Source organism: Triticum dicoccoides, chromosome 3B (assembly GCF_002162155.2).
Source record: "Triticum dicoccoides isolate Atlit2015 ecotype Zavitan chromosome 3B, WEW_v2.0, whole genome shotgun sequence".
NCBI lineage: Eukaryota > Viridiplantae > Streptophyta > Magnoliopsida > Poales > Poaceae > Triticum > Triticum dicoccoides.
The window spans coordinates 309105384-309114294 of NC_041385.1; positions in this window are offsets into that span (position 1 = coordinate 309105384).

The following is an 8911-nucleotide window of genomic DNA, read 5'->3' on the forward strand; positions in this document are numbered from 1 at the left end:
ACCTTCATCAACCAAGCCAAATACACTCAAGACATGCTCAAGAGATTCAAGCGAAGTGATGTCAAGCCGGCCTCTACTCCAATGCCCACCAAGTGCCAACTTGACATCGATCCCAATGGTAAAGCGGTGGATCAAAAGGTATATCGCTCCATGATTGGCTCCTTGCTTTACCTTTGTGCATCTAGACCGGTGTCACATCCCTAGTTCTGACAATGCCTAGTGCATGCATTAGAGTGTTACATCATGTTTAAATTTCATTTAAACCTGAGATGGGGATTGACTAAGCCCTAACACCAAATGAATTCAACTAGGGTCAAAATAAAACCTTTTTCATTGAACTCAAAATGTCCTCTAAAAATGTTCAACATTTCTGGTTTGAGGTGGAAGCATCTACCAAAAATGGTTTATATTTTTGCAGGGCATATTTTGGTCACTGAATTAAACCATATTGTATTTGACTTTGGGCATTTAAATACTATAAATAATTTAAATGTTCAAATAAATGTTGGAAAATTGTTAGGGGTCACTGAAATAATTCAGAAAACACCCATAACTGTTTCCAGGATTTTATAAAATGATTTGATATTTTAAATCAAATCAAAAACAAATTGCAGAAAATAGAAAAGATAAAACAGAACAGAATTATAAAAGAGAGAGAGAAGAAGTACCTGGCGCTCACCTGTGCTGGCCCAGCCTCCCCTGTGCAGCCCACCTGCGTGGCCCAGCCCACCTTCCCCCCCCCCTTGTCCTCTTCTTCCTCTGCCAGAAGGCAGAGGCGAGGCGTGGCGCGCGCCCGAAGAGCGCCGGCCACCTCCTGCTTCGCGCTGGAGGCCTCCCCCTTCGAGCCTATCCATGCGTGGAGACGCCACGCAGCCGCCCGGAGCCGTCCAGCCCTCCCTCTCTTCCCCTGGACCCCGTTCCCTCCTCTGCTTCCCTCCCGCGCACACCACCGAGCGGAGCTCGCCGCCATCGTCGCCGTACCCATGGCCACCGGCCACCCCTAGCCTCACCGACGCCCCAGGAAGCTCCGCGGGTCCTCCCTCTACCTCCACAACGAGCCACGAGGCCCCGAACGTGCCGCATCGCCGCCATCGACGTCGTCTTCTACCTCGGACCCGCCGGCCGTCTTCGTCAAATTCGTCGGCTCCGGTGCCTCCCCGAGCTCGCCGAGGCCACCACTGCACCCACTGTGAGCTCCTGTGCTGATTCCCCCTCTTCCCATGCCCCACCTCCCTCTCTAGCTAGCCCCACCACTTTGCCCGAGAATCTCTCGCCGCCGGCCATGGCGTGGCCGTGGCCACAGCCACCCCAGCTCGTATCCGAGGCCACTGTCGTGCTCACCGTGATCTCAAGAGTCTGTAGCACGCCCCAGCTCCTCCTGCCGTGCTCCCTAACCCCGACCCCGAGATTGCCCGAACTCCGGCAGCCGCAAAGGAGCTCGCCGCCGGCAGCTCCGGCCACCCCAGCACCTGTCACCGCCACCACTAGATGCGCGCCACTGCGCGCGTTCGAATGCAACAAACCACGGCCGAAACGATGCCATGTGGCTCGTTTCCGAGCCCTCCGCCGCGTCTGGACTCGCCGGCGGCTAAACGCCGGCGACCGCTGACCCGATGACCGGCGTGGGTTGACCCCACTGCCCGGTTTGACCCCCCCTCTCTCTCACTGACCTGCGGGCCGCCCGGCTAATTAGGCTAGGATTAGTGTTAACTAAATATTAGTTAGTTTAATAGACACTGACAATGGGCCCCAGGCCACTAACTAAATTAGATTAGTTAGGTTAGTCACTGACGGATGGGACCCACTGGCCAGGTTTGACCTGGACCAGCCACGTTGACCTGCTCACGTCACTAATACGTCATGCTGACGCAGTATTTGTTTCTGGAATTAAAATAAATCAAAAATGATTTATAAATTCCAGAAAATACCTAAAACTTCTAAAAATCATAGAAAATTAACCGTAACTCCAAATTAAATAAATTATATATGAAAAATTATCAGAAAAATTCAAGGAATCCATCTGTACCATTTTCATGCATGTTAGAACAACTTATAGATGCTGTTTAGCACAAATCATATAAAGGGCATTTAAATAATCACATATGGAGTTTGAATTTGAATTTTATATTCAAACCAACTTCATTTAATCCGTTGCTAGTTGCATTAGCCCAACACACATTCATTTTGCCATGTCATGATCATGCATCATATTGTGCATTGCATTGATTGTGTTCCCTTCTGTGTTGCCGGTATTTGTCCCCTCTCGATAGATCTGATACCGATGATGTGATCGTTGACACTGATGAAGACTCAATGTTATCTTCAGAAGTGCCAGGCAAGCAAAACCCCCTTGTTCATTCCGATAAAATCCCACTCTCTCGCTCCTGCTCTCTTTTACTGCATTAGGACAACACCGATTCATCTGTTACTTGCTGCGGTAGCTGAACCCCTTTATCCTCTGCATGACCTGTCATTGCCACAGTAAATAGATGAAACCCATTAGCATGAGTAGGAGTTGTTTGAGCCCTGTTGTGCCTACTCATTCATGTTTGTTTGTCATGCCTGCTACTGCTTAGAGTTGAGTCAGGTCTGATTCATCGGGGATGAATCAGAGGTGTGTGAGCATGTCCTACTGTGTGTGAGCTAAGTGTGTGAACACGATTTGGTAAAGGTAGCGGTGAGAGGCCATGTAGGAGTACATGGTGGGTTGTCTCATTGAAGCCGTCCTCAGGAACTGAGTTCTGTGTTTGTGATCCATGATTCAGCTACTACCATACATTGGGCCCTGAAATATGACCCCGCTCGACTTCTTATTCACCCTTGTCCTCTGTCCAGGAGTTGCAAGTAGTTTCTGGTGTTTGTAGTATGCTGGAGGCCGTGGACAGCGCTGACCGTAGGGGTGGGCTGTGATGCGGTAGGCACGTGGCACGGTGTACCGGGCGCCCGTTTGGTGTCTCGGGAACCCTGTTCACATCGTTTGGGGCTGTGAGCGAAACTCCGGCCGGATCTCCTCATGGATGGAACCCGAATAGGCGATAAACCTGGACTAGAGACTTGAGTGTTTAGGCAGGCCGTGGCCGACACCCACGTTGGGCTTCCGCTTGAAGGTTGCCGAGTATATGTCGTGTAAACGGCGGTAAGTGGTGAGAGCGTGTGTGAAGAAGTACACCCCTGCAGGGTTAATATGATCTATTCGAATAGCCGTGTCCGCGGAAAAGGACTTCTGGGTTGCTTATATCAGTTCATAGACAAGTGAAAGTGGATACTCTAAAATACGCAAGATAAGCGTGAGTGCTATGGATGGCGTTCTCGTAGGGAGACGGGAGCGGATCCATAGTGGTGTATTGATATGGTGAATATGTGGACTCGTGTGCGCCACCTCAAAAGAGTTACTTGCAGTCGTAGTTTAGGATAGCCACCGAGTCAAAGCTGGCTTGCTGCAGTTAAACCCCACCATCCCTTTGTTGATAATGATGCATATGTAGTTAGTTCTGATGTAAGTCTTGCTGGGTACATTTGTACTCACGTTTGCCTATTTTATGTTTTTGCAGAGAGACTTCGGTCTCACTAGTAGTTCCACGTGGACTTCGACGTTTAGCTTGTTACCTCAGCTACGATCTTGTGCCCTCGGCAGGATCTGATAGATAGTCAGGCTTCTCAGCCTTTTTCATTTATAGATGTCTGTACCCAGACATGATAGCTTCCGCTTGTGCTTTGACTTGTATGCTCTGATTGTTGGGTCATGAGACCCCTGTTTGTAATATCTCGCTCCTCGGAGCCTATTGAATAAGTACTTGTGTCGTAGAGTCATGTTGTGATGCTTCGTTGTATTTGCACATACCGAGCATATTGTGTGTATGCTACTGAAATGCTTGGTATGTGTGGGATCTGACTACCTAGTTGTTTATCTTTAGTAGCCTCTCTTACCGGGAAATGTCTCCTAGTGTTACCGCCGAGCCATGGTAGCTTGCTACTGCTCTGGAACACTTAGGCTGGCCGGCATGTGTCCTTCTTCGTTCCTGTGTCTGTCCCTTCGGGGAAATGTCACGCATTGAGTACCGGAGTCCTGTTAGCCCGCTACAGCCCGGTTTACCGGAGTCCTGCTAGCCCAGTGCTACAGCCCGGACCCACTTGCTGATGAGCGACACGTTCGATGCTGGGTCATGGATGCCTGTCCCTGTAAGTCTGTGCCACTTTGGGTTTACGACTAGCCATGTCAGCCCGGGCTCTTTATCATATGGATGCTAGCGACACTATTATATACGTGAGCCAAAATGCGCAAACGGTCCCGGGCAAAGGTAAGGCGACACCGTGGGGATACCGTGCGTGAGGCCGCAAAGTGATATGAGGTGTTACCGGCTAGATCGATGTGACATTGAGTCGGGGTCCTGATAGCGTTGGTATCAGAGCTAGACTGCCTATAGGATTACCAAGCCAAACTGGTCGAAGTTGAGTCTAGAAATTCTTTAGTTATATAAGGGAATTGATTGTGGGATGGAACGTAAGGCTCTTTTTACTCCTTATACCTCATGCCCTTCTGATCTGAGTCATCTTATCTTTCCTACGGGGTTAAGGAACTAGGTCTTCTCATCTATCTATCAGGATCACGTGTTACTAATCAGTAGACTTATAAGATTGTTGGATTTAAGTCTCAGTTCAGTTCCTACTACTTCCGTATGTTAATTGTTGATCTCGGAACCTCGATATTGTGCTTCTGAGTGGTTATGCCACCATTTTTGTGATTGTCTCAAATCTTTTTGAGCAATTATAGCCGTTATGCTGTCCGAGTCATCCCAGGTTTCTAAATAGTCCGATGCATTTGCAAATCCCTTCCTTCTGTTTCCGATGTTCCCATGGGCCAGATTAACCACACTAATCGGTGTGTTGAGGTAATTATTGCCTCGACATATATGTTGGAATTATTATTATGACCCTAAGTGCTTAGGGGATCATCTAGTGGTCTAGCCATGATTTGTGTCCTAGTGTGAAGATTCTGGCCTTTATTCTCGGAAGCATCCCGTGATGCTACTTAGTAGTAGGTATTCTGTTCCTGGGTTCTTGAACCCGAGATTCACTCTACCTACTTCATGTTGATAGTAATTGCTAGTGCCTTTAGGATATTAGTAACCTTTGCGATAGTCCTTGAAGTCCGTGGTATCTTCTTCTTCCAAATACCATGAACTACTTATGGCAGAAGTTCCTCGTTGAACTGAAATATCACAACAGGATTATTCTTGAGGAGTTCTCCATTCATAAATCGTGACTCTGCCAGTTCTACCTTTCTGCATGGGTTATCCGGAAGAATTATGTTGAACTCGGTTCGACATACTAATTTATGCATCCACAACTCAGAAAGTTATATGTTCCTTTGAGTTGTCCCTCTTTAGTTGTCTACTGACCTTCGTCTATCAATTGATAGTCAAGAGTATGCGTGCGTTCGTTCATCGATGCCTATGACTCTTGTGGTCTGTCAAGCCATTCTATTCCGGAATGACTAGGAGAAACAAACTCCAGTACCTCTTCCATATCTAGGATTGGGTCAAAGTAGTTGTATTCCGCAGATCAAATGCCAATCCAGCTTTTGGTTCTGCTCTACCTTGGAGTATTACATATTTTATATCGAGATTGTTATAGGAATTGCACACCATCCCATGAACTCTTGGTACAGTGACACTTCTTGCCATCACTGTTCATTCCTCGGCCCTCGTGTTGATGCAACCGGAATACCGAAAAATGAATTGTGATGTGTGAAATCAATACTGCTAGCAACTCTGTTGCTTGGTAGTTAAAGGATAATAATTTCATTCTTAGTATGTTGGTTTTCGAATCATCCTTCTAAGACTGATCGTGCTACCTAGTCCTTATTTCGGTGCACCCTTCGATTGATGAGTTAGGATCTTGTCAAGTCCTCACTCATTTGATCATATCGTCTTGCCCTCAAAAGCGAGATTGTTCTCGAGCTTAGTAACATACCGGTGGTTCGTGATTTTCTGAATGTCTTCTCGGAAGTATCACCAGGTCGTCACCTGACCGTTATGTTGAGCCCGTGATCAAGTTGGTTTCTTAAGAACCACCTTCTTTCCAAGAATCGGTGTTAGATATCCCTGAGCTAGTTGGTTAAGCTAAACGACAACTTGGAGGGTTGGAAGATAAAAGCTTGCCTGACTTAGTTCGTTCCAAAGGGATATTCTTGTGTAGTGTGTGTTGAAGAAAGATGATATCTTCATCGATTGGTCCTTGTGATCAGTTGCTGGACCTATTGTCTTATCAATCCTTTGATTTGAGTGTGGGCTATCGTCAAATCAAGTCGGAACCAACGATGTTCGTAATGTTGTCTTACTCGTGGTTGATCCCTCGAGCATACACCATTATATCCTTTGGGTCTGACCAATGCTATCACCGTGTTCACTTAACTATGGAATTCCTTTTAAAAGGAAACCTAGATGAATTGTTGTTGAGCCTATTGACAACATCCTTGTCTTCTCCATAATTTTGCTGAACATTAAGCTAGTGTTGGAAACTTTTGAAAGCATTTGTTCATGCTAGCTCATGAAGCATATGTTTGGATGAAGGTAGTGACTTCCTTTAATTCATGTGCTTCTGATGCAAGTTGCCGCCGTGGATTCGAGAAAGTCAATGTTGCTTTCTTTGGAATCATTCGAAATCAGTCATGCACACGTGCGAAGAATGCTGTGGTTTGAAGACTTGCAACCTTCAATCTATATGTATCCCTAGCACACCAAGCCACTGATTGATTTGTTCAAGGAGAAGAAGTTCCTTCTTAAGAGCATGCCTTATGCAAGGACTTCAATGTCCTCGATTATGGTTCCCCACCTGAACTCGGTAGTGTTTTGTTATAAGACTACCACGTGGTCATGCTTGTCTGGGACAACGTGTTCACATGTTTGTAGCAGAACCAGCTCATGTTTTGGAGCTTGCTATCGTAGTTCATCTCCCGAGAATCCCGCAACGTCATCTCGTCGATTTGTGTTGCAAACTTTCATTTTCTTCCTAAGACTCGATGAGCCTGGAATATCCTAACACCAACCAGAGCTGAATCTCAGGCAGATATGATGGTTGGAACATTTCCCTAAGAACTATAATATTGGTCTCTCGATAACCAGTAAGGTGGATGTCGTGGCCAACACACCCATCCGGTAGACCTATTATTATAGTATCTTGTTTGAGGAAGTTGGCCACCCCCCCATAGGGATTTCGTAGGATTTACTCCCTAGTTGCCCCTATGGATTTTGAGATCCCGAAGTCCGACTTTTACTTGATGTCCTAGATACCAGACCATTTCTATGAATGGGTTATACTAGCACATCAAGGAGAACATTAGAAGCAGAGTGCTAAATGTCTCTCGGTCGATCATCCAGATTTTATTTGCTTGGCCTCGCTAAGGTGAAATCTGAGAAAGTGTTATCCTCCTTCGCTTCTGCATCGTCCATCGCTATTCATCATGGTAGTATGTTGTGTTGTCAGCACCCTTGACGCGGTTGTTGGTAAAACCTTGATGAATATGGAAACGCTCAAGTTCTTGAGAGCATGCACAAGCGCTACGTGTTATCATCGGCACTAACTGGGATGCTCTCAGTTTCCTCGGCAATGCTATGACCTTTTCAAACAGTGAATTCACTCTCTATTGTTGGGTTCTTCCCCAGTTACCAGAATCATTCCCAGCATTTGCATTTTGTTCCCAGCTTGCACCGCCAATGTGCCATTCTACCATGGGTCTCTTCCATTTCCGGTGATAAGCAAAATTCATCCATTACGTTGTCTTCAACAAGGTAATCCACATCATCCAAGTTTGAGTATGCCATTCTACCGAACCCCTCTAAAGGATCGATTATGATTTGCCTTAAGCTGGTATAAAGAGTTTCAATGAGCTCTGAATCAAAGGTAATTCTTTTTGCCACTTAAGGGGAGATATCTACGAGTCACGGTTCCGAAGGTGTCTCGTCGTGGTGTCATGGCAACTTAACTCCTCGCTACATGGACAATCGTTTACCACCTTCTTAAGCGTGAAATTGTTGTCTACCTAGTGAACCTTCGTCATCCATTTCTTTCCACCCTTCTTGATGCGTATCTCGTGTCTCAACCCGAGAGATGGTCCTATGTCTCATTCCGTGAGTTGTTCGACCTTCGAGAAGATCGATCCTTCTAGAGTTTACCTTTTCTCTTCTTGTCATGATTAGCTGGAGTTCTCAGAGCAAGACATCAAGACAATAATGGTGTTCAAATCAACGTTCCTATGAAGTGCAACCTGGATCGTGAAGATTATACTAGTTTGCGTTTCCCTTTCACCTTACCCTACGCTGGAATCTCGAGACGAGATTCTTGTTTAGTGGGGGTGAGTTGTCACATCCCTAGTTCTGACAATGCCTAGTGCATGCATTAGAGTGTTACATCATGTTTAAATTTCATTTAAACCTGAGATAGGGATTGACTAAGCCCTAACACCAAATGAATTCAACTAGGGTCAAAATAAAACCTTTTTCATTGAACTCAAAATGTCCTCTAAAAATGTTCAACATTTCTGGTTTGAGGTGGAAGCATCTACCAAAAATGGTTTATATTTTTGCAGGGCATATTTTGGTCACTGAATTAAACCATATTGTATTTGACTTTGGGCATTTAAATACTATAAATAATTTAAATGTTCAAATAAATGTTGGAAAATTGTTAGGGGTCACTGAAATAATTCAGAAAACACCCATAACTGTTTCCAGGATTTTATAAAATGATTTGATATTTTAAATCAAATCAAAAACAAATTGCAGAAAATAGAAAAGATAAAACAGAACAGAATTATAAAAGAGAGAGAGAAGAAGTACCTGGCGCTCACCTGTGCTGGCCCAGCCTCCCCTGTGCAGCCCACCTGCGTGGCCCAGCCCACCTTCCCCCCCCC